The sequence below is a fragment of the Odocoileus virginianus genome, chromosome 32 (assembly GCF_023699985.2).
Source record: "Odocoileus virginianus isolate 20LAN1187 ecotype Illinois chromosome 32, Ovbor_1.2, whole genome shotgun sequence".
NCBI lineage: Eukaryota > Metazoa > Chordata > Mammalia > Artiodactyla > Cervidae > Odocoileus > Odocoileus virginianus.
Window position 1 is genome coordinate 26803672 of NC_069705.1, and position 27765 is coordinate 26831436.

The window sequence follows — 27765 nt, forward strand, 5'->3', positions numbered from 1 at the left end:
CACAAGTAAGTAGTGCCGCTGGATTAATTCCATTAGTCAGATCTTTCACCACAAAGGTCTGCTTTCTCTTTTTCAATTAACAAATAATCTATGGGGAGATACTCAACATTATGTGGATATTTTGTTTACCAACATTTCACCAAAAATGTTTACAGCCATTAAGTTTCTTCCCTTAGCTGTTTGATTGAGATTAGCAGTGATTTTCTACTTATCTTTTTTTTACATTTATTATTATCATATAAATAAGTAAAACAATTTTTTTATCGACTAGGGCCCCTTTTTTAAAATCCTTGAATCTATAGTTCTTGTTGAAAAAACAAGATATTATATCTTGTTCTCATCTTTTTTTGGACTGTGCTGGATGGTCATTGTTTCGAGGGCTTTCCTCTAGTTGCGGTTAGCAGGGGCTGCTCTCTCAGTCACAGTGTGCAGGCCTTGAAGTGTGTTCTTTTGCTGTGCAGCACGGGCTCTGGAGCATTCAGGCTTCAGTAGCTGTGGCACGTGGGTTCAGTAGTCGCAGCCTCCGGGCTCCAGAGCACAGGTTCAGTAGTTGCGGCGCTTAGGGGTTCAGTTGCTCCATGGCATGTAGGATCTCCATGGGCCAGGATCTAACATGGTCTCCTGAACTGCTCTTATCTTTTAATTACCAGTTTTCAAAAGTAAGGAATTGGTATGTTAGTCACATCCAGAGGTGACCAATGAGTTTGTTTGATTTATAGTCTCTCTCCTTAGTCTTACTATTAACTCAATGATATATATTTATGCAATGGATTCCAATGAATTACAGTTATTATTTTTATTGGTGTTTGAACTCGCCCAGTTTGGATCAGAAGGAGTCACTCTAGGCTGGCAACTGTGTCCTTTTAACGCAATCTGTTCATCCTTGAATACTTTCCTTCTCAGAATATAGAGGGCACTCATGGTGTTAGAGGTTTGGCAGTCACCATTCCCTTCCACTTCTTTGCTTCTTCCTTTAGAATCAGCCATTTCCTAAGTGTCTCTGATTCCTTCAGTGTGAATAATAATTAGAAAATGAAAACTGGGTGTGAGGAGTACTGATTTCCACAAGGAATATTACTTGTTTCTGAATGTTTTTGGATGGAGAGAGCCTGAAAATATATCTTGTAAGATTATATTTGTATTTGATATTTTAAACTTTTTAACATTACATGGTTTTAACTTTTAAAAAATGTGTATGCATATATCTCTTTTTCTATATTATTGCAACTCTTGGATCTTAAACAATACAGTAATTACTATGAAGACAAAGAAACTGAGATAATGTTAAGATTCCTCCGCATTTTTAACCTTAGACTATATCTCTAAGAGCAAACAGAATATGTAGTATGTTCTAAAATCATTCTGATGTGAATACTTGTATTTAAAAAAGCTTCTCAGTGCTATGTATTTTTCATTCGTCCTGTAAAAACCATCTTTTTTATACTTCCTTTCTCTTGTTTTAGTGCAGCCCTTTTAGTAGCTTCCAGTTAACCTCTAGTTTGAAATCTGATTGAATTTGATTCTTCTCACCTTTTTTCCTCTATTTCTATCATCTCTCTCATTACCTGTAAACCAAGAGTCCTCCCTCCAACAAAAGAAAACTTTTGTTCTCTGACACTCCAATCCAAATGCCAGTTCCTTTGATTACTTCCTCACTTTCAGAACTAATCCATCATCTTCCTCTAAAATTAACAGGGTCTTCTCCAGTAATACCACCAATTATATAGTTTGAAAGACACTTGATCATACTTTTATGCTGTTTAGTAACAGTTCTACAGTGGAGAAAGTGGGAGGAATTTGGCTAAAATCATCCCAATTGAGTGTCTAGTTTGATCAGACCCTCAAAGTACTGGCTGGCCTCTCTGTTTCTTTCTACCCGGCACTCTGCTCTTTTTTGCAGTCTTCAGACATTGTGGGAAATAATTTCATGATGCATTTTTGCCCATTAGAAGATCTGCAGTGTTTTTCACCATGACTTTGGGTATTTCTTTCTGTAATAACTTTGACCCTCTCCCAATATTTATTGCTTACTTAATAAATGATCTATTTCTCACACAATGATTTAGGGGGAAATTTTATGAAGCAGAAATTTTGCAGTAATCCACGTAAAGTTCTATTTCCATAAACTCCACTAGTAGTCTGTCCTGATTCTTGTGACAAATCTACTTTTTACTTCATTCAAAGACTCAGTAACAAGATAAAATGATGTTAAAGATGATTTTAATTCACCTGAGAATGTAATTTACCTCAGACTGAATAAATAATATTAACTGAAAAGAAACTGAATTGCAATAAGTTTGCAAGGAAATGTAAGTATGCAGAATTTAACTGCATGCAAAATCTTTAACCCTACTGGTTTTCAAATGGATATTGTTGTGTTTCATCCTATGCAATATTTCACTTCCTATGTGCATTTTAAGGGCATCTCATTTTAAAGAAAGCAAACAGAATACCGTGGAGAAGAACGTATAGAAATGTTTAGTGCTGGGTGTTATGAAGCTCTTAACACTGACCTTGAAGACTTGTTACAAATGAAAATGATCAGCATTATTTGTAGGTTCACATTAGGAATACTGAAATCTAAGAGCAAGTTGTGAAGCTCAGACTCACAGATTCTTTTTAAAATCTGAAATTCAGTTTTTCTTTGGGATAAATATTAACTGTAGACAGAGGAACCCTATGGAGGAGACTGAAGATCACAGAGAGAACTAGACATTAACAGTGTAGTAAAGCAAAAGAGAAGAAATGAATTAAATTCACAAAATACTATCATCATGTTCCTCAGCTACTGAAGAACAGAAGCAGTAATGTTTCCAGCCAGAGACATCTTAAATAAGAGCATGTGGCTACGTGACAGCTGCAGCAGTCAGATAAGAAAAGCATCGTGAAACAGTAGAGAAGTCATTTTCCTGCAACTTATTTATAGTCGCCAGGGCTATAAAGGTACTGGGAGAAGGGGGGTGGAAAAATCAATCCCAGCCTGTGAGAGAAAAAACTCAGTACCGATTTTGTAAACATTATACATTGAAACAGTGATACCGTATTCCCCTTCATTTCCCACTGTTCTTAGATATAAATCGGCCTAGTGAAGAATTCTCATTGATGCCAAGATGCATTTCTTGGTAGTTGTCAAATATTGTGAGACAGCTGTAAAGCTGCTAAGAGTAATTCAATTTTAGCAGATTCTAATGACGTTTGTGTTGACAGAATAATATTCATGGCATGTAGCCGGACGGAGCCTCATGGAGATCTAATAACCTTCTGGCCTAATGTGAATGCCTATTATATCTCCCTAAAGAAGCAAGGAGAGTTATTTGAAACAACGTACAGAAACACACTGTCCTCTGTTTCTGAAATTTCCACTGGGCAACCAGCCCGGATATCAGTCCAGTTACAAAGTACTGCACACTTTAAATAGGAAAAACAAAATCTAACTATAGACCAGCAAGTTGTTGGAGCATCTTTAAACTCTTTTATCTCCCCAAGAATTCTGAGTACAGTTACAAGAGCAAGAGAAGAGGGGAGAAAGAGAAACATTTTTTTTCCCTTCCATGAAGGAGAGCCTATGAAATCATAGGGAAAAAATGTTCTGACAAAATACAGTGTATAATCTTTTCAAAATACCCTGGATGGCCCTTTACCCTGAGTGCTTCAACTGTGAAAATAATATGACTTAAAAATTGTAAAATGCATCTTTTAAGAATTCAATTTTTAAAGCAGATTAGTTACAACACTGTGGCTCTTGTTCCCACAGCATCCCTGAGGGGCTTAGCTTACTTTCTCACGGAAAAAGCAATGCTGTGTATTACAGCTCCTAGGAAGAACTTGGCCTGCTCTTGAAATAGCTACGTAGTATTCCCCAAATAAGAATTTTACGACTCTGGGAATCCCAGGGTCACAGATCTCACCCCCAGGGTCTGTAGTCCCACACCAGCTTACTGCTTCTCCTTTGAGGGAAGTCAGTGACTTGATGCTGCCCTGAACACCAATCTTTGTCCGAGGTGACCCAAAGGCCCTGTGAATCGGATAGAACGAAGCGGTGTTTGCAGAGGTCAGCAGGAGTGGAAAGAACAGAGAAGAAAATCAAAGTGAAAGTCAAAAGAAAACCCATCTATTCTGGAGCATGCAAAATCAAATACAGAAAAACTAGGAAAACTTAACTTCTCTATACAGCTATTGCTGCGAACCAAAATGCATTTTCTGCTAATTCTTTTAAAGGGTCTGTTAAATCATCCAGCCTTAGAAATCTTCCTTTATCATGTATTTTTCTCCCCATGATATACAGCTAGAGTGCTTGGAGTATAACTTAAGTGAAAATAAATTGAGTGAGACTCAGTCTCCCCTGCCTGAGGCATATACTGCATTTTCTCTGTTCACCTGGCACTTGTCACATACTGCCTTATTCCCTGATTTTATAGATTTGTCTGTGTCTGTCTTATTTCCCTTAATAAGGCATAAGATTCTTGAGCACAAGGACCCCGTCTTATTCAGCCTGTCTCCTTTAAAGTGTGATAGATCCGAAGGAGGACCTGCGATGGTCAGGTGAGCTGGAGCCGCCAGAGCATCGCCCGCAGAAAACAAAACCACGTCTCAGCGAGACGCCCGCGCCTTTCCTTCTCAGACACTCCTGGCTGTGTCTACAGAAAGGGCCGGAACATCCTAACAGAAAGCTGGCTGGATGTGGCCACAGTAATGGATTCCATTTTTAGACAAAGCACGTAAAAGTTTTTAATACACCTTTGCTCTTCTTTCCCAAACTAAATTGTATATTTAACCTCAGGGCTGCAGGGGACAACCATAGTTATGCATGTTTAGAAGTACAGATAAACTTCTTCTGTAACAGGTCTAACATTTCTTCCACATCATTCACCTGGGAAGTAGAAGAAAAGGATACTTACACTTGTTCGTGAAGAATGCATTTCATTCTTCCAGTATTTCTAGAGCAACTGCACTAACTGCATCTATTCCAGGTAAAAGCTTGGTCTTTTCAATTACAACTCACGCCACCCTCTCACAGGTATGTACATAGCATACATGTGGTTCACCTTATAGGTGAAAAAAGTTTTACCTGTTTATGCATTTCTATTCCACTTTGTTCTAGAAAGGAATTCTGGCAACTGAACAATTTGCAATAGAATGATTCCATAGATTTTTCCATAAGTCTCTTGAATGGGCTTCCCAACAACACTACCATATGTGATTTCTTTGGTGGAATGTGAAAGCCTAGAAAATAAAAAGCAAAGTTATTCGATGTAATTTTAAAAGGATTCAATTTGAAAAAAATATGTAATGAGAAGCAAAAATATTGAAAATAGTCAGAACTCAACTAGGGAATCCTAGATAGACATGAATATTGAAAAAAGAAAGTGATATCACATACGTTACTCTTCGTGTTGTCATAAAGCCAGGCCAAACAATAAGAAAAAAGTCTGCAGACAGTAATTTGGCCTGAGTCAGAGGAAAGTCTCCATCCTCCACAACAATTTTTCCAATTCTAATTTATCTAATTCTGTGAATATTGACAGATTTGTTTAAAGAAACACAATAATACAGGAAAGAAGCTAAAGAGAGCTTGCCAACAAGCAAAATATGTCAACTTCTGTGCCAAGTTATGTCGCCAATGCTCTTTAAAAGTAAGGCCCAGAATTACTACTAAGTGATAATTAAAAGAAAAACCATATGCTCAGGGCCAGCTTGGTTTACAGAGGGAGGGTAAATTTTGCCTTGTACTTCATACATTTATATATAAGTGGTTTCTATTATATAGTGAACTAACTCAGGTTAATATATAAGCTTTAATTGATTTTTTTTAAAGTCAATCTATGCTGATTAACTTACTATTTCTCTTGCCACAAATTTAATCATTAATTCATCATGGGTCACTACATAACATTATAAAAACATTTTATTTGATTATTATAAATCCATATGTTGAAAGAAAATTAAATCTAGCAATTTCTCAGCAAACAAAACAAGAAAAACAATAGAGCCTTTAAAATGATCTCTCTGAAAAGGTGTAACCAGATTGGAATAATTGTAGACTTCTTTCCCTAGAGTTAATGTCAGTCTATACAACAAATTATCTCAAACACTAGCTTTGGCTCATACAGTTATGATAAACCCAGAAGATAGTGGGGAAGTCACCATGTTAGCCCATTCTCTCTAGAAATATTTGACTTCTACAATACTTTGTCCACTTATGGATCAGTTCAGTCACTCAGTCATGTTTGACTCTTTCCAAACCCATAGACTTCAGCACGCCAGGCTTCCCTGTCCATTACCAGCTCCTGGAGCTTGCTCAAACTCATGTTCATTGAGTCGGTGATACCATCCAACCATCCCATCCTCTGTCATCCCCTCTCCTCCTGCCTTCAATCTTTCCCAGCATCAGGGTCCTTTCAAATGAGTCAGTTCTTCACATCAGGTGGCCAAAGTATTGGAGTTTCAGCTCCAGCATCAGTCTTTCCAAAGAATATTCAGGGTTGATTTCCTTTAGGACTGACTGATTTGATCTCCTTGCCATCCAAGGGATTCTCAAGTCTTCTTCAACACCACAATGTAAAAGCATCAATTTTTGGCAGTCATCTTTCTTTTATAAGCAATTTATATGCCATTTTGCCATATGCTGTTTTCATAGATGCACTTAAAAAATGTTTTTAAAAAAGTATCATGGTATTTTTTTTTAACATGGACCATTTTTAATGGTCTTTATTGAATTTGTTACAATATTTCTTCTGTTTTATGCCTTGTTTTTTTGGCCATGAGGCATGTGGGAACTTAGCTCCCCAAAAAGGGATCGAACCCACACCCCCTGCATTGGAAGGTGGAGTCTTAACCACTGGACCACCAGGGAAGTCCCATTACCCTGATACTTTTGATCCTAAAGTTATTTGAACTATATTTCAAGGCCTAGTTCACTGTACTGTGAGTCCAGCCCACAGGAGTAGACAGACTAAAGAGGCCCTTAATTCTCCAAGCATGTTAGAGTAACTCCAGGGCCTAGTGTCACAAAGGAAGGGAAACTGTTACTTTCTGTTTCAGGTGGGTGTGTGAACACAACCCTGGAAAGCTCTCCATTATGTGGGGAAAGTTGCAAGGCTGTGATCTGGGTGTCCTGCAAACTCCCCACTTCTAAGATTTATATTTTGTTTTACAAATGAAAGTTTATTTTATTAAAGAAAAAAAAAAGAAGCAGTGCAGCTCTGCTTGGGCTTGTTAAAAGGCTGTGTGCATTCCACAGTGACTACAGAGAATGAAGGCAGAAATCAGAGCCCTGGGGTTATTTGCCTGAAAGGATCTGGAGAAATACAAAACTGCTTTCATAAAAGTCTTTCTAGAGATCAGACTGCTGTGATTAGGATGTGAAAATTGAGGGGTTTGCTTTCTAATATTTCCCTTTCTATGCTCCCTTCTGGGTCATGACAATTAATTGGCCTACTTGGGGCCGAGTGCAGCTAGCTCTGTGATAATTGCTTAAAAAAAACCTATCGTGGAGTCAAAATAACTCCTTGGGAATTTCACTTTTCTGTCAATGAGAGACTCCAGGACAAATACTTAATCTGCATCTGATACATTCTTCCCAATTACCTTTACAGAATGACTGAACGGTCCACATGTTAGCAGTGGCTTTTTTCAAAGTTTGTGCATTAAAAAAAAGTATGCAGTCTTGAGTTTGTATTATTAAACATTGGAGTGGCAAAATCTTTTTAGAGCTATAGTATTGAGTCTCACTGACTTTCATCTAGTTTGCCCATGACTAAAGTGATCCGTGTGGATTAAGGCAATAATTCAATCTGAATGTTTGCTTTTTATTTTAAAAACAAATGAAATGTTGAACAGTTGTCAGGTGTTAGCTTGATCTTTATTGTAACTCTTTGCTAAGATTACGAGGATTACACTGAGCACTTGAGGTAAGATTTGAATAGTGACAAATACCAGGTTACTGTTATCTGGTTTCAGCATCAGTCAAAGAAGTATTAAATAATCAGATAATGTCTCTGAGCTCTCAAAACACGAAATCCCTTTATGCTAATCCACACATGCTACCAATCAGGAGGCAACCACAGAAACTACACAGAAAACAGTATATGTGTTTCTATTCACAGATTGTGTATTCAGTATAAATTAGGAATTAAGATATTCTGTTCTGATTCATCCACATGTCTTACCTTTAGGCAAGAAAAAATACCCATGGGTTGCAGGCTCTCCCCTGGCCTCCAAAATTCACTGTGATATCTCCATTCTTGCTTCCAGTGAGTCCATCCTGTTTTTCACCTATCTTTAAACCCAACTAAAAAAATGAAAATATAGTTATTATTAGTGTCATGATATTTTGAGTCTAAATTATACCTTCAAAATGATTTTATCTAATCCATTCACTTTATAGATAAGAAAACTGAAGCTTATAGAATTATACTTCATTTTTAGTAGAAATCAGAACTTTGATCCACAGCTCACTTATATTTTCATTACACTAAATTAGTTTTGGAAATTTATTGTCTGTCTGCTTGCTAAATCATTATCTTTGAAGAGGAAGACACTTCGAACTTTTTAACAAAGCTCTAGAACATTGCTTTTCATTTTCATTTGATGATATGGGGTCTTTATGCACATTTGCAGGCTTTGCTGGTGGCTCAGATGGTAAAGAACTGCCTGCATTGCGGGAGACAAGGGTTCCATCCCTGGGTCCAGAAGATTCCCTGGAGAAGGAAATCTGAGAAGCAAGGACTCTTAAGTATACCAAGAAGCCAACATGTTTAATATACAGTTGACCCTTGGACAGCATGTGTTTGAACCGTGCAGGTCCACTTATATTACAGATTTTTTTCAATAAGTATATTGGAAAAATTTTTGATTTATGACAATTTGAAAAAATTCTCAGATGAGCCTTGTGGCTTAGAAATATCAAAAAATTTAAGAAAAAGTTAAGTATGGTATAAATGCATAAAATGAATATAAATAGTAGGCTGTCCTTTCATAGACAGGCAATATTTAATATGAAATGATGAAATTACCAGACAAAAAATTTTAAACTATAATAAATATCTTTAAGAATTTAAAGGAAAAGGTGACCTAATAAGTAAATATATGAGGAGTCTTGGCATAACAATTAAATCTATTATAAAGAATCAAATGGAAAAAGTCTAGAATTAAAAAGTATGCAATCTGAAATAAAAGTTCATCAGATGAACTTGACAGCAGATTGACAACTACAGAAGAAAGGACAATGAAATTAAAGATAAAAAATTAGAAGTTATCCAATCTGAAGAACAGAGAATATTTTTTTTAAATGCAGTTACTTATGGAATGACATTAAGCAGTATAACATTTCATGTATGTTTTATGCCAGAGAGAGTATTTCTTCATATTTGTTAAAAACCATCAATCCAGATCCAAGAATTTCAGCAAACCCAGAACAAGATTAATGCAAAGACAACCACAACTAGGCGCATCTAATCAAGCTGCTGCATATCAAAAATAAAGTATCTTAAAAGTAGTCGGAAGAAAAGACAATTTTTATACAGAGGAAAAACTATTTGAGAATAATTACAAAAACAATAAAGCCTGGAAGACAATGAAATGGCATTTTTAAAGGGTTTTAAGAAAAAAAAAAAAAAACCTAACAGCCAGAATTATAATACTCTTTTTTCTAGCAGAAGTATCCTTCAAATATGAGTTAAATAGATTCAGATAAACAAAACCAGAGAGAACTTACAGCTAGTGAATCTTCACTGTAAGAAATAGTAAAGGGATTTTTCAGAATAAAGAGAAATAACACCCAAACTAGGAAGGAAAGAATAGCAAATACATGAAATGATAAATATATGGGTAAATATAAAAGATTTAAGATAAATTTGTGTTCAAATTCAGGGACTCACTGTCATGGCATTCTCTGTCTCTGCCCCTCAAAGTTTGATAATTCTGGTTACCTACACCCTGGTCTTCAGAGTACCGTGAAGGTCTTACTGTCTGCTTCGCCTGTTGCCCTGAGGAAATAAACCAAGGTAATTCCTGATTTCTTTTTCTCAAGTACTTTCTGTGTCCTTGTTCTCTGATATATTCAAAGAGTTGTTTTTTATATTTTCTCAAGGTTTCATATCCTTTATCAACAGGAGGGTTAACCTTATAAGCTACTCAGTCATGGCTGAAACAATGTCAGCCAAGCAATCTTTAAGGAGAAAACCAAAGCTAACAACCTTACCTCTGTATTTCAAGACATGAAGTTATAGCAATTAAAACAATATGACACTGCAAGGAGAAAAAAATACACAAATGGAACATAAGAGTCCAGGATAGACACATGTAGATGGAATTAAATTTACGACAGAGATGGCACTTCATCTCAGAGGAAATGTACAGACCTTTTGAAAACTGATATAGGGGAAATTGGAAATATATATAATATATATAAAATCTCTATACCTAATTCACATTATTTGCAAGAAGCAACTTGGGTAAATTATAGATCTAAATGTTAACTGTAAAATAATAAGATTTCTTGAAGTAAACATAGGAGCATATTTGAATTATCTTGGTTTAGGCAAAGACTACTTAAACTAAACATGAAATGCATTAAATAGACAGGAAGATATTTTAGAATTACACTATTCTGTTCATTGCCAATAAAAGTGAAGCCACAGAGTAAAAATTGTCTTTGGTTTTTGCTTTGTTTTTGCCACAGTTAAGGATAGAGATAGGACTTAACACTTACCAGAATAAATATAATGTATTTAAATTTAATATAAGAAACTGCAGTAGTAGGTGTTGTCCAGGTTATGTAGCAACAATATCTCCCATATTTTTGATAGGAGAGTAAATTAGTGTTGTGGAAACCATCTACAACACTAATCACAACCCACAATGCTCCAGTCTTAAAAAAACTAAAGCAGCAAACAACCTCCTCCATACAAAATAAACAGAAGTAATATGAGAGGCTGAGTGGCTGCTTGCAAGAATGAGCTGGGTGGCTCTGCCTCACTTCTCCTAGCCTGAGTGATCCAGAGCTAAATGGCATGGAAGTGCCTGAAAGCCACGAAGCAACGCTGCTTTCAGAGAGAGGATGGGAGTTGGGTGGGAGAACTCAGAGGGATAAGATACAAAGGAACAAATAAACAGAAAGCAAATATTAGTGAAACACATAAAACTCAGAAATTCCATTTCTAATATATGCCTTAAAAAAGTATGTTTATTAAAAGGTATGTACAAGAATATATATAGTTGGACTTGACTTGCCTGGCGGTCCAATGGTTACAACTTCATCTTCCAGTGCTAGGGGTGCAGGTTCAATCCCTGGTAGGGGTGCTTGCCTCATAGCAGAAAAACTAAAACATAAAACAGAAGCAACATTGTAACAAGACTTTAAAAATGATCCACATCAAACAATCTTCAAAAAGAGTATTTATTTATATTATTTGTAATAGCCAAAAATCAACCAGATGCACATCAGTCACCTAATAGATAATTAGATTTTCAAAGAGTTATACAAAAGAATACCATCCAACAAAGAAAATGAGCAAAATCGTGCCATTCACTATAACATGGATAAATCTCATAAACATAATATTGAGCAAAGATGACAGAGAAAATCGAGAATAAAGAGAATAATTTATTCATATTAATTTATATGCAGATCGAAACAGGCAAAAGTAATCCATGATGTTAGCGGTCAGGAGAGTAGTGGTTATTTGGGAAGAGAATCAGAGACTGGGGAAAAGCATGAAGGAAACATCTAAGGTTCTGATACTTTTGACCTGAATAAAGGGTACAGAAGCGTTTCACACGAACAGTCTTTGAGCCCTATTCTGTGGTTTGTATGTTTGTATATAAGCATACTGCGCTTTGATACAAGAAGCAGCCTATTAAACATGCAGTTTGGTGGAACAGAAGGTGTAGGTACAATGATGAATTGGCAAGAAAGAGAAATAACATCAAGGTTATAAAGAGAATTGTTTTGAATTGGGTGTTTCTAGGGCAACAGCTTTCAAGCCCAAAACTCACATTGTGTGTGTGTGTGTTTATACTTATTTAGGTACCACACCAATAGCAATATACTCTGGTGCCTTCTATTCTAGTTACTCTTTTAGTTATCTTCCTCAGTCTGAAAAAGGACATCTACAAAAAACTATGCTTAACATCATATTTATTGGAGAAAGCTTAAACGCATTCTTCATGAATTTGGGACTAAGACTAAGATGCTCATTAACAGCAGTACCAGTTACCATAGTACCAGAGGCGTTACCCAGTTCACTTAATGAAGAAAATAAAATTATAAAGACTGGAAAGAAAACAAAGTGAAATCATGGCAAGATTATAGAAAATCCAATGCTTGGTGGAGATCGTCTTCAAAGCCAAGATTGTCCAATTCTCTAGTTTATCATTTTAATTAATTGATAATATATTTTCAACTAATGAGAAGACAGCATGTGTTTAATACATACACATTTTTGGAGATAGGTGCAGATATTGAATGAGAGTGAGATTCAAAATTCTAAGTGCAGGTAAGCTTTGAACCAAAATTGTAAATTATTATAACATGCTTTTAACATCTGAAATCATTACAGTTTAAAATTTATCAAATTTTCATACAAACTACTTTGAATAAGTTTCTTATTATGCAGACTTAGTATACTGTAACAGAACTATTAAATATAATAATTTAAATGCCCAGTGAATGCAGAACAAAGTTAGCTTAACTATGCTAGGAATAAATATATAAATTATCAAATGCCAGGTATAGACTTAAGTACTGTGAAGGAGGCAAATACTTTCTAAAGCTTGTCTTTCCATCTTTAGCTCTATTCTGCCTTTTATTTTCATGTTATCAAGAAATTAGGTGTGTATGGGTATTTGTGTGAGTATGTGTGTGTTCTGCAGGTAATGCTGGATAACACAAGTGCTCTATAGTAGCCAGTACATTTCTAAGACAGAGGAGCTGGAACTTTAGTACCTGGTCGCCTCTGGGAAAACTACCTTGGTTAACAGGAATCGATCTAACAGTCTTTTTGGCTAGCATCCAACTCAATAGGAGGTCACATTTTTCAAAATTGAGTTTTTAGTTTTGTATGTGTGTTTATTTTGGAACTCCACTGGGGTTTTCAGGATGTAAGCTTGTATTACATTTTAAATATATTTTCATAAAGATATTTAGATGTTCTCTTTCATGTATAGTTTCAAATTAAGTTCAGAAACTCAAGGCACAGATATTCAGTGTCTTAACCCTTGAAGTTAATGACTTCTAATTAACCCAGCAAGAAGCTAATGACTTGTAATCACTTGCCAATTGATTCTGAGGTTTTGTTTTGTTTTTGTAAAATTAGTCTAGATGAAACAGAGAGAGCTATGGCTGGTGGGGAAAAGGCAGAGGAAGATCCAGGTTCAAGAAGTCACTCACAAGGTGAGATCTAGAAGATACTCAGAGTGATGGAAAGCATATTTCTGGTCTTTTGCCAATTATTATAAGACCCATGAATGTTGTTGTAGATAAAGGTGCATGTATAACTGAAACATTGAGAAAATCATTATCTAGTATCACTTAACTGATTTTAGTGCTTAGCACTTGGAACAGTTCAGCTAAAAAAGAGGAATATACACATAAAACTGTGCATCAGATAACTGATTTTATGAGATACTTCACTTACAAAGATATACATACTGTGGTTGATGAAGCTTTTTCCATAGATGATAGAACATGAATGATTCTGAATCACATAAACATTTATTAAAATCTGCCCTTGGGCCAGGATCTGGGTGATCTATTGGGCATTGAAAGATGAATAACCCACAGCCCCTTTCTCCAGGAGTTCATACTGATTAATAAATGATCACCTAGAGTACGGAACCCTGTAACAAAGAAATACTTTAGAGGCTGTGAGATTTGAAAATGCATGTGTAATCCTCTCAGGTCCTTCATACACAGCACACATATATTTTTATACCTCTTAGAATTTGCCAGTTACTACCCCCTGGAGGGCTTCCCTGGCGGCCCAGACAGTAAAGAATCCGCCTGCAATGCGGGAGACCTGGGCTTGATCCCTGGATCGGGAAGATCCCCTGGAGGAGGGCCTGGCTACCCACTCCAGTATTCTGGCCTGGAGAATCCTCATGGACAGAGGAGCCCATGGGGTCGGAGAGTCGGACATGACTGAGCACACGCATGCATGTGAGCACACACACACAGATACCGAAGTTCAGGAGGCTGACAAAGGCATTTTGTCAGGAATAAGGAAGATTTGGTAGAACAATGATGTTGGCTAGTCTTATCTGACATGTAAAAAATGTTTCAGAGAATATTCAAAAACAGTCCCTACAGCTGTAGCTATAGAACAAATATCTAGCTTAAGACTAACACTATTCAAAAATATTATGTATTAAAAACAGTGGTTTGTAATTAGGTATAATTGGTTGTACTAGGGTGATAAGAAACTGGAAAAAAAACAGTTATTATTTGTTACTATTTTCAAGATAAGAAAACACAGAGTAGCCTGACATTATGGAACAGTTTTCACAACCATGATGTTAAAAATAAAGCTGTACTGATAAGGAAAATTTTTAAAATAAAGCAAAAAAAAAAAAGCAGTGCTTCAAACACAATCTTTTTTTCCCCCTTTGATCATGGTTAAGGGCAATTCAGCCCTGTAATTATTTTCCAACAGAGAAACACGGAGGTCAGGGTTATCAGCAACTCAGCAACACTGCACACTCCTGAAGCCACAGCCCTTTCTGCCTCTAAACATGATCAATACTTACTTCTTCCTCAATCCTGCAGCAGAATCACCCACTGACTCCCGCATTTTTAGCTGGCACCCCTCTTTAAATGCCTGCCAAAGTATCCTACTTAACTATCATGGCAAGAAAAAAAATCATCAAATTAGGAAAGTAAAGAAAGAATAAGGCCATTGTCTGCGCAGATGCCTTCCAAACTGGCCTGTTTCCCTGGGAGGGAGCTCTGAACTGAATTGACTGTCCAGAGTCTTAGGTTCTGTTCTCACACCAACCACTATGATTCCATGTGAGCTCAGCCAAGCTCTTTGATCTCACCAGCCTTTCCTTTTTCAGAGAGGAGACTGGTTGTGTGTGATTGCGTGTTTTGAGTGCAAGCATCTGGGTATGGCTAATCAGACACCTGATGGGTCTGACTTCTTTGGGGTGTATCATTTTAATTTTGTTTTTCTGTTTTAATCAGTGGTGTTAGATGATTTCAGTAATTCTGATATAAATATACATATACCTATGCCTGTGTGTTATGTGTGTATATATTACACATAATGTGTGTGAAACTTTTTAAAAGGTAGCTTTATAATCACACTGTTTATTGTACTGTGACCAAGAGTAGAAGCTAATTTGAAAATCCTTGGAACAATAGTCAGAAATTTCTACTTCTAAAGAATTCATTCATGCATCTGCACACCTCTTAAGGACAGAAATGAACATGATAGTTCAGCATGATAACGATGACAGTTCAGAAAATAAACTCCTTACAAAACAAAACCGGAAACATGACAGAGTTCTGTTGCTGTTTTAGACCAGAAGCTAACATTTCTTCTGGTTTCTTCTCTCATCTCCCAAAGCCATTTTCCCCTACTACTTTTTATATAATGACTCTCAGCACCCCAAATCTCAAGGGAGGATCTAGTCTGAAAATTCAGGGAAGTTCTACCCTAACTGCTACTTGGACCAGTAAAACACAGTATGCTATCCTTGCATGTAAAGGTAAAGATCATCAATCAATCTTTTCTCCAAATTACACAATCCTCTGAGTAAAATTAATAATTACAGACACAATTATGCTCTATTAGCATGAGTAAAATGTTTATGCAAAGAACCTTAGCTAAATGAAAGAAAATGATGGTAGATCACAGGCACAGGCCCTTTACTTTGCTGTTTCCTCTGCCAGGAAGGAAACATTCTAAGATCTTTGCCTTCTTTCTTGCTTCTCATTATGGAGGGTTCAGCTCTGATACCATCTACTGAGAATGGTCATTCTTAACTATCCCATTTCATGAAATACGCCAAACTCCCTGTTCCATATTACCTTGTTTGATTTTTCTAGCACTTTGATTGTTACTTTATTGTTCTTTTGTTAATTAACTGGCTGGCTGTCTCTCCCATTAGCCTGTGAGCTCCCTGAGAGCTGGGGACTTACCTATCTGATTCACCACGCTGTTTCCAATGCCCAGAATCATGCTCGGTGCAACAGTAGGTATGCATGAATATCCGATTGGTGAACAGATGAACAAGTGAAATGCTCATGTTTTTGTTGTAAAGGAAAAGATTACGTAAGAAAGGGTGAACAACTGCAAACCAAGCTCAAGACTAATTTTACTTAGAAGTAGTTTACCAGATAGTACTTATTATACACTTGAATTTTTAGACCTGTATTAATCTACTTGAAATTTTACATATAATAGCCATCTTATGTAAGTGTAGAGAATATGCACAAAATAACCCCACAATAATGGCAAATGCACAGTATTACAGTGAAGTAAAATGGCTTCTCCATGTGACAACAGACTCAAAGTTAAATTTCTAGTAATTAGAATCATTATCTGTTTCTCTTTAATCAATTTGTAGATTGAGACACACTAACTCGACCGACACTGTAAACTAATGAAACATAGCAGTCAGACCACCAAGAAAAATTGGTTCTAAAAATCTAACATACCTCTGCTGGAATCCGTATGATTACATTGAAGATTTACTATAAGAGCATGCCCTTATATAGCTGATGGTCTGGGGAAATATTAAACCGGTAAGAGTTAAAAGTCAAAAAATCAATGACACAAATTAGAAAGTAGCAATAAAAGTTCATAACCTAGCTCCCTCATAGACAGGTCCCCTAGCAAACAATGTAATACAAAACAACAGGAATTATTCTTTTTAATTTATGTTCTTATTGTGTTTAGTGCTGTTGCACAATTTGATTTTGAGTTTTCATTGAAAATAAGACCTTAAAAATATGGACAGTGTTTTCTTGCCATGAAAATAAAAATCTGAGTTGCATGAGTCTTAAAGTACTTTTCCTGGCTAATCTTCTTTTTGCTGCTAAAAAATGTGATAAATTATTATATGATTCAAAACCATAATATAACTGAAGGAAATGATCATTTGAAAGGATTTTAATTAAATTATGTTTCAAGAGTACTTTCCTATGACACTTTATTTTTCTTCCTATTTTTAAAGTGTCAGATCTGCTATAAGCCAGAACTTTGGGTAGCAAACTAGAAAAATTAAGTTACAGTTCACAGTAGGCATTTTGAATAGAATGGACCCCTCTGAATTCATTCTTTATTGTATTAAGAGAAAAACTATATGTAAAAATTGTGGTTTGTAAACTATATACCTTTCCTTGGTCTTGCCACTGGAAAGATTTCTGTTTTTCATTAATAAAACCCAATGATAAAGAGTTATATGATCCATTTCAATATCTCTATTCATAAAAAAGTTACATAAAAATATAAGGGAATTTCAGAATTAGGGTTTATTTTACTGTTAATATATGTGAGGAAATGTGGATTTGCTAACCTAGAATCTCTTTTTTATCTTTGTAAGGATAATTGATTCTCTTTCTATATGTAATATCTTTCGAGTCAGACCAGCAAGAAAAATTGATTCTAAAAATCTTAACATACCTGTGCTGGAATCCGTATGATTACATTGAAGATTTACTATCAAGAGCATGCCCTTATATAGCTGATGGTCTGGGAAAATATTAAACCTGTAAGAGTTAAAAGTCAAAAAATCAGTGACACAAATTAGAAGAATTTATCGTGAAACAATACGGAGACTCATAGATACACATGTAGTACAGCCAAACATCCTGTCATTATAATGTTAAAGCATTTTGAAATATTTTTAAAATCCAAATTTGTAGTCAGAACAATTTCTGAGCCTCTTTTTTTGCTGCACTAATATTTTGTTTTAGTCATTAATCCAAAGATGCCTATAAAAGAACACTGATGCTCTGGGATGTGATCAATAAATGCTGATGGTTCATTGATGGATGTCTTGGTCCTAGACAGAAGAGTTTCTAAGTGACCCATGCCTTCTTGTGAGATGAAGATTGCAGTGTGGAACTGTACATATTATAAAGTCATCCCTCTGAACTTCTGTGTAATTCGTATCATCTATGTAAATTTTGAAATTGTTCTGTAAAACAGACAAGGCCGTGGGTAAGTTCAATGTACATTGTGCAAAAGTATATTGTTTAATAGCTTTTATTTGAGAAAAAAATCATTTTATAGTTTCGTTTTTAGTTTAAATGATTTTGAGCTTAGACTATTTTCTAAATTCTCCTTTGTTTCTTGCTCACAACCATTGCTGAACATAAATTTGCCTTCCCCTTCATGAAATCACTGCTAAGGACATAATCATTTGAATATGACTTACTTTAAGAAAAAAGTCCAGAAATGACATTGCTACTTCACATTCTCATGGCACTTTGGTCATAATCCTGAGAAAATATTGACAAAGTTATTATTTTAAGATGTTAAGTACCAGTAGTAATAAGTGTGGCAATCTGGCTAAAAAGCACATTAAAACCCACCTGTTAAGAATGTCAGAAAAAAATTAGTTTATGGAAAACAAAAAAATCTTAAATTAATTATTAATGTATATACAAACTCAATCTTTCCTCTCTCCTCAAATTTTTATGTAATTTTAGAGAATGCTGATTATATAACAATGAATGAAAATCAACTCATAATAGAGCCCATTCTTCAGTCTATTGGAAGAGATATATATGTGAATAATAATTAAGATACAAGTCATGATGTGTAGAAATTATAGCCCTTATACATTGCTGGTGGAAATATAAGATGGTAGAGCCACATTGGAAAAGATTTTGGCAGTTCCTCAAAATGTGAAACATAGAATTACCACACCAGGGACTTCTCTGGCAGTCCAGTGGTTAAGATTCCACATTTCCAATTGAGGGGGCAGGAATCTGATCTCTGGTCTGAGAACTAAGACCTCAAATGCAACACGGTGAGGCCAAAAAAAGAAAAAAAAAAAAAAGGCAGAATTACCACACTATCCAGTAATTCCACTCCTGGGTATCACCCAAGAGAAATGAAAACTTCTATCTACACAAAAACGTGTACACAAATATTCATAGCACCTTTATTCATAATAGCTGAAAATGGAAACAATCCATATGTTCATCTATTAAGAAATGAATAGGTTAAATGTGTTATATTCATATAATGGAATATTATTCATCAGGGAAAAAATGAATCACTGATAACATGCTACAACATAGATAAACCTCAAAAACATTCTAACTGAAATGTTAGAATGTCACAGTGAGTGACAAGAGATCACATATTTGTTTATATATATGAGATGCCCAGAAGAGACAAATCTGTAGAGAAAATAGATGAGCAGTTGTCTAGAGGGAGGAGGAGGTATGTGGAGCTAGAGAGAGAACACAGAGTAACTGATAATGAGCACCAGGGTTTCGGGCTAGTAATAATGTTCTCAAACTAGACGACGCGGTTGTACAAGTCTGTGAATATACTAAAATGATGTTACGGCATATAGACCATATATCAGGAAAGCTATTAAGATACAAGGCAGTACATGATAAAACAAAAAGCTAAGTATTCCTGAAGGATGGAAAAGAGAGTAAGTAACTCCTTGTGTGGTAGGGCAAGTGAGGAAATGGAATATTAGCAGTTTCCTGGAAGAGGAAACTTTTAAGCTAGATCTTGAAAAATAAGTAGAAATTTCTCTCAGTTGAGAAAATTCATCATGTTTGACAAGAGAGGCTAAAGCACAGATACAGGAAAAATCAGTTAATTTGATAAATGAGTAGTGGGAGGATGGATAGACTTAGGAAAGGTGCTTGGAAGTGACAGAGAATGGTAGAAAACAAGACTAAGAATACAGGGAGAAAACAAGAGTAGTTAAAAACCCTTTAGGCTTTGCTGAAAAACAGTGATACGCTCCTCTGAAGTTGACAGAAACTATTAAAGTTTTTCTTAAGAAAATTAGCATGCTGCTTTTTGTTTTATAGAAATGAAACACAACTCTTTCAGGTTAGATTTACATCTCTGATCAAAATTGTCCATGGAATCCAGGAATCAGTAAGATACTTACCTGGTTCTGACTGGTAAGGAGTTGAATCAGTAGGAGGAGCAGAACTCTCCCACATTCTGGGAAAGATTTTAACTTTGTGGTTCAGAGGGAACTGATGCAATCTTGCAGACACCCCTTCCTGGCCTCAAGTACATCCAGGGACATCCCTGATCCGAGTAAACTCAATAGTAACTGCAACACTGTCTGAAGTCTTTGGTCCTTTGTCACCGTTTATTTTTTTCTCTAGTTGGGACTAAAAAATGAGATCCCCTTTCTGTTTGATGGTAAAACCAAAGTCACTGATTTTGTTGGTGCCAGTGTCATAGAGGTTGTCTGTTTATGAAAAGTGGCATCAGTGATAAACTGAGGACATCCTGATGGTATTCCAAACCACAGTTCCACCAATCTCCCTGTTCACACCCCAGCCCTTGGTAATGGGAGCCATTGATTTCCTCTTTGGGGTTAAGCTGGTTAAAGTTGAATTTCTGTCACTTGTGTCAAAATATTTCTAACAGCAATAGAGCTAGGAAGTTTAATCAGTCACCAGTAGATTTTTGCTGGCCTATTTGATGTATCAATTACCTGATATTTGCCTGCAATGCAGGAGATCCTGGTTCATTTCCTGGGTTGGGAAGATCCACTGGAGAAGGGATAAACTACCCACTCTAGTATTCTTTGGCTTCCCTGTGGCTCAGCTGGTAAAAGAATCCACCTGCAATGCGGGAGACCTGGATTCAATCCCTGGGTTGGGAAGATCCCCTGGAGAAGAGAAAGGTTACCCACTTGAGTATTCTGGCCTGGAGAATTCCATGGACTATATAGTCCATGGGGTTGCAAAAAGTCAGACACAACTGAGTGACTTTCACTTCACCTGATATCTATGACCTTCTGGTTTAGCTAGAACCTGGGTATTAAACTCGGAAGTAAGAACAATGTGTGTGCTGTGGTAGGGGAACTTAAAAATGAAGTAATGAAGAATTTTTATCAATTTTTAACATCATTTCCTGGCTGATAGATGTTATTATATCCTAAATGGATACATTTTCTCTTGGAAAGCCACTTACAACTAAAAATGTAGGTCAGAGATACCAAAAACCTAGCACGTGTCAGGTCTCCCGCCAAACTCTTGGTCGCCATGACTGGCTGACAACAGAATTTTACTAAACCTGGCTGCGCCCTCAAGTTCTTCATTAGCAGCCCACTAGGAAGCCACTGACAGTTAAGTAGAGTTTGCATGCATATTCAAATCGACTTGCCAGCGTGGATAAGGTTACTGATAATTATCTTAATAAAATCATTATGACGTCTTTTCCCTCTTCTCTATAAACTTAAGCCCTTCTACCAGTTTAAGACAGAAAGCCTGCTTTTAGGAAATCTATTATTCATGTATGCCACAGTGGAGTCACCTCGCCCTGTGTGGGTGCCTTTTAATCCTTTACTACAAACACTGGATGAAAGGATTTCCTTTTGGTGATAAAGAATTTCAGGCATCTGAAAGCAAATGGAAGAGTTATTTCAGGAGGACTTTTTCACAGAGCTTCTGGGAGCCCACCATGTGTTTGGGGCTAATCCCCCCTTTTCGGAAGTCATACCGCCTATATTGCACCCACCAGCCTCACTCTAGACAGAGAGAATTTGAGAGCGTCTGACCTGGTTCATTAAATAAACTGCCTTCAATTCATTTTATAGATTAGTTCAGAAATCTGTCAAATTTTATTTCAAAACCCTCAATATTCAATAGACCTTAAGTTAAAAATGACATATATTCTTTCTACCTGGTAGATTCACTGATTTCTCTTAGCCAAGGGGAGGGGGATATCAACCAGCTGTCTTTAAAAGCTAAGCTCCTGAATCCTTGCAACAACTGTCAGGAGCCTGTTCTTTTATAAACACACAGGCACACGCACAGGAGACTATGACCAACTAAGGAAATCATATTAATTTAATGCATGTACCCACATTTATGGGTTTCCCTGGTGGCTCAGCTGGTAAAGAATCCACCTGCAGTGTGGGAGACCTGAGTTCAGTCCCTGGGTTGGGAAGATCCCCTGGAGAGGAGAACAGCTACACACTCCAGTATTCTGGCCTGGAGAATTCCATGGACTGTATAGTCCATGGGGTCGCAGAGAGTCAGACACGACTGAGCAACTTTCACCTTCCCTTTCACCCACATTTATATCCCTGGTGGCTCAGACGGTAAAGAATCTATCTGCAATGTCGGAGACCTGGGTCGGATCCCTGGGGAGGGAAGATTCCCCTGGAGAAGGGAATGGCAACCTACTCCAGTATTCTTGCCTGGAGAATTCCATGGACAGAGGAGCCTGGTGAGCTACAGTCCATGGGGTCGCAAAAAGTCGGACATTTACATAACACATTTACATCACAGGTGGAAATCCACAAAGCGTGCATAGAGTGAAAGTGTCCTAAAGAAGTCCCATTCTTCGTCTTTTTCATGATGTCAAGAACAATGAAGGGTCTGAGATTTTATCCTGACTAGAAGCAAACTAAGTAGCTCGTCGAAGTTTCATGGATTCTGTCAAAAGTCAGTGACAAACAACATTATTATTCAAGAAATAACAATGGCCAGGATATCAGCATTTTCCTGCTCCCCAAGCCTAATTCCCAAAAGGGCAATTCAAAGAGGGTCAGGTGACCCTTGTACCTATATTAAAGGAGAGGAACCTTGGACTTAGGAATTCAAGTCTTTTATAATGGGCAGTAAAGATGCCTGATCATTTGTTCTAGAGGAACATAATATAGTATAATATAGTATGGTATGGTATTATGTAACATGATATAGTATAATATTAGTATGGTATAGTATAAAAATTTAGTATTATTATTATAAGCACATCTGCCTTTTGTTTTAGTGACACTATCTCTGTCTTCTAAGGCTGTTTGCTATTAAAAAACTCCTTGAAAACATAGTACAAGAAGCACACAGTGCCTCTGCTCATGAGACATGTAAAAATGAAAGACACACAGAAAATTATCTTTCGACAGGTATGTACAACAGATTCTTTTTTGTTAGTATGGGTTGGGTATATTGAAAGTCAAAAGTTCCAATTAATAATGATCAATAGATTTCATGATGAATGTTATCATTGAGAACTTTTGAATGTAATATTAGCTGATTACTGTCATGTGATGCTAGGAGAAATACTGGCACTGTATAAATTCAAAAAATACCAAATTTCAAAAGGAAATAGTGGCCATTTTATCCCTTCCTTAATCCAAGAGTGGAAAACACATTGAAAACAGTCGTGGGAGAATTTTATAGTTAGAGAAACAGCTTCATCAATCTAAAATCAACCATTTAAAGATGATATATTGGGGCTTCCCTGGTTGTTCAGACAGTAAAGAATCCGCCTGCAATGCGGGAGACCTGGGTTCAGTCCCTGCGTTGGGAAGATCCCCTGGAGAAGGGAATGACAACCCACTCCAGTATTCTTGCCTGGAGAATCCCACAGACAGAAGAGCCTGGCGGGCCACAGTCCATGGGGTTGCAAAGAGTCAGACACAACTAAGCAACTATCACTTGCACACTGCACTTTCACACATAGTGCATATTGGGCACTGGTTTCCTTCTATGACAAATGTGTAAGAAATAATGGAAATTAACTGTGTTTAATCCAGAAAGCCAGCTTTATCTTAGATAAAATATGTAATTGAGTAAAATAAACAACATGCTGCTGCTGCTAAGTTGCTTCAGTCGTGTCCGACTCTGTGCGACCCCATAGACGGCAGCCCACCAAGCTCCCCTGTCCCTGGGATTCTCCAGGCAAGAACACTGGAGGGGGTTGCCCTTTCCATCTCCAATGCATGAAAGTGACAAGTGAAAGTGCAGTCGCTCAGGCGTGTCTGACTCTTAGCGACCCCATGGACTGCAGCCCACCAGGCTCCTCCGGCCATGGGATTTTCCAGGCAAGAGGACTGGAGTGGGGTGCCATTGCCTTCTCTGAATAAACAACATATATGGCCTCAAATGATGGTCCACTTCAGAATTTATAATCTAAATCTATATTAAATAGTAGTTTAAAAGTATGGTATTGCTAACTAGAAATAAAATTTGATACACATTACCCTATAATAATCAAATGATTGAAATAATCCCAGTATTTTCCCTGTAAACTTGTCAGGTTTGTAAAATGCCATTACCATGAATATAACTCACATAGAAGCTCTGTTCATGACTGTGGGACAGGCAGTGACCCCACTTCCAAGCTTTTTGTGCTCACCTCTCACTTCAGGCACAGATTGAGCCCACCTTTCCTGATAACTTCAAGGTCTTTTTTTTTTTGCCTACATTGGTATCTCACGTAGGCAGTAATTGGGCATGAACTTGTTCCGAGACCACATCTGGTGGGTTTCAGACTGGAGTGAACCTTTTGGGCCACCTGGCTCCATGCTATTATCCGTGACTGTATCCATGGTTCCAAGGCTCTAAAACATCCAAACTCTAATAGTTGCCTTTGGCTCCTTTGCTCCCGGTTTCTCTATCCTTTCCAAGCATGTGTTTCAGGGACCATACACCAGGTCATTACAATAAAGAACTGAAAGTCTTTGGAGAGGCAAAGTTGCCCTTCTTCAGAGTTAACCAGCATAAGGAGATGTTCAAATATTTCCTCTCCATTAGGCTCCTTGTTTGTATATGCGGCCATGCACCCGAATGTTAACACGCGAACGTCTCACTTGTCATCAGGCTGGCCTGTACCTTGTGCTGACGATTCCTTCATTCTCCTGTCACTGCACATCCACCTTTGCCCAGTTAAAACTGGCCCATTTCAAGTTATTCTCCTTGACTGTGGCTCCCTGGTCAACATGTTGCTTGCTGCCGGTTTCTAATGTAGAAGAATATCATCATGCCTTCGTCATTCCCTGAGGGTTGGTTCAATTTGAGGAATGCTGTTATAACAAGCAGCATAATGACCACTCTCCCCCTCCTGTTCCCTGCCTGTCTAAGCAGCAGAGTGTACTAGGCCGAACGAACCCAGGAAACGTGGCACCAGTTGGTACTTTTCTTGAATGAAAAGCCATAATTAGTTTGTTTCCTTTACACAGTGTAAAACGAACAAGATGGATTAGAGTGGTTTCTTCAGGTAATTATGTAATTAAGATTCGTGTGCACTGCTAAGTGAATGCATAATCTTTAGGAAATTCTTTTCAATTATGACTAGGGCATCATAAGCCATGATTTAACCTTTAAAATCTCAAAAAAAAGTTTTTGTTGTTTTTTTCCCTTGACATGTCCAGCTAGACATTATTGACATACACTGGCCTACAAATCTCCCTGTTTAAATTTTAATTGGCCTAGAAATGCTCTGGAAGGGTCCATAATCAAGCCTGAAAATCTGAATTACCTAAAGAGCACTTGCTGGCCTCCCCTGGTGGCTCAACGGCAAAGAATCCACGTGCCAACTGAGAAGACACACGGCGCAGAGCAGCTAAGCCCCGGCAGCACAGCCATTGAGTCTGTGCTCTGTGGCCTGACAGCTGCAAGCACCGAGCCCCCAGGCCGCAGCGGCTGAAGCCCGCACACCCCCAGCCCGTGCTCCGCGACCAGGGAAGGCCCTGCAGTGAGAAGCCTGCGCACAGCCGCTGGAGAGGAGGCCCTGCTCACTGCACCTAGAGAAAAGCCCGGGCAGCGGCAAAGATCCAGGACAGCCCAAATACATTAAAAAAGAGCGCTCGTTAAAAACTGCCCTAATGCACTTACCGAAACTAACAGTCAACAGCTTGGATTTTATGTACTTCTTGCTGCTAAGAGCTCGCTATGAATTAAATCTGCATGGCCTGACAATAACATTACCTGAACGTTCAAAACTAATTACAGTGCTGCAAATATTCTTCAGGAAGCTAAATCAATATGAAATTCAAAAGTGCACAGCAAGCTTATTTGCTTCATAATATACCTATGTACCTTTTTTTAAATTATAGCATTGTGATTTTTTTAAATAACCATCATTCCATCCTGATTTGTCTTACATTACTACCAAAACATAATCAATCAGAAATGAACAGAGAACTTGTTCATTCAACATTTATAACTACCATTCAATAATTCATATCTAATGAACCAGAAAATATTTTCCCTTGTGTTATAATTATCTTTGTATATGTCTTGTATTACTCTATCTGTCATCAGCCAAAACACCTAGTATAATACATTGAACATAGATATACACCTATTTGTTGATGGAAAGGTTGGAAGGAGGAGGAAGGGAGAGAAGGAAAGAGGGATACCCACTTTTGGATTTTTTTTAATTATTTTATACATTCTCAAAAACTAAATATAAGTTTAATTGTAGCTAGGCAAGGATATTATAAAAGATTCTGATTTTTGCAGTTAGATCATTAAAATTATTTCAGTGCTTCTGGATAAAATTTACTTTTAGAAAAATTGAGACCTGAGGGTAAATACTTTATCTCAGGGATAAGTTAATGTTACAGAAATATTTTCTGGTTTTCACATTCTAATATTTTATAAAGATGTTTGATATCCTCTAAATTAGATATGTTTAAGTATAGTTACTGTTTATGAACAATTAACTATTTTTCCCCAGATGTGAAACCATTCCATCACTATTCAAATACTTTAACTTAAAAAGAAGTAATATAAAGACCAATATTTGTGCTAATAATGACCAAGTTTTTACTTGATCATTCATAATTAATGAATTTTCGCAAGATTTTTTGGGAGGGGTTCCTAAGATTTCAGGTCATCAAAGTCTTCTTTTTCTTAACTTTGAGGTTTTCTATCTTTGTTTTGTCTCACAGCTCAGCTTTGGCAGTGGCATCTTGTGGTTAACCTCAAAGTGAGCATCTTTCTTATAGTTTCAACTCAAATTACATTTATGTTGGCCAATTCTAAATCTTAATTTCAAACACAGTTGTTTTCTCCAAGCTCCAAATATCTCCAACTGCCTAGTCAACATTACAATTCAAAAGCAGTGTTATTTCCACTTAAAAATGAATTTAAATGCCAGTATACTTTTTATTCCTTATCTTCCTGTTTAAACCAGTGATACTCCATGTGACACATGCTTCAAATAACTTTTTACCCGCCTACATGGTGACAATCACCTTCTCTCTAATTTGTGATGGAACTGGACACTTTTCGGGGAAGAATTGCAATCACAGACTGGAAGACTTGTGGTGCTCTGAGGTGTGAAAATAATTACCCATGCACTTCTTCCTGATTTAATGATGTTACATGCAGACTCAGTAAAAAGAAGCATGATATTTAAAGCAGAGCTCATTCAATTAAAAAATAAAAATTTAAAATTAAAAGCAGAGGTCAAGAACTATAATATGACCTGTTACCTTGTGTATCAAGTGACGTTGAATATCCAGGTAACTACATCACTGAGAAGTTGTACCATATTTAAGAGTCAGCAGCAAGATGCCACAAAAACCTTTTGTGTCTCCATCAGGATTTACCTGTGTTTCTGATGAAAGATGATATCACTTGAGATACCACATAAACTAGTGAAGATTCAACCCTCATGATGTACATTTTCTAACTCTCCTAGCCTTACTTGTCTGCTGTTGATTGTTGACCAATGTAATCCAGCTGATCAAATACTAGCCCCTGAACATAAACTATTCCAAATGGTTTGGATTTTCTATACTTCCCAAGTATTTCATGGAAAGACTAGATTTCTAGGATTCTTGGCATCTCCAGATTCCCTG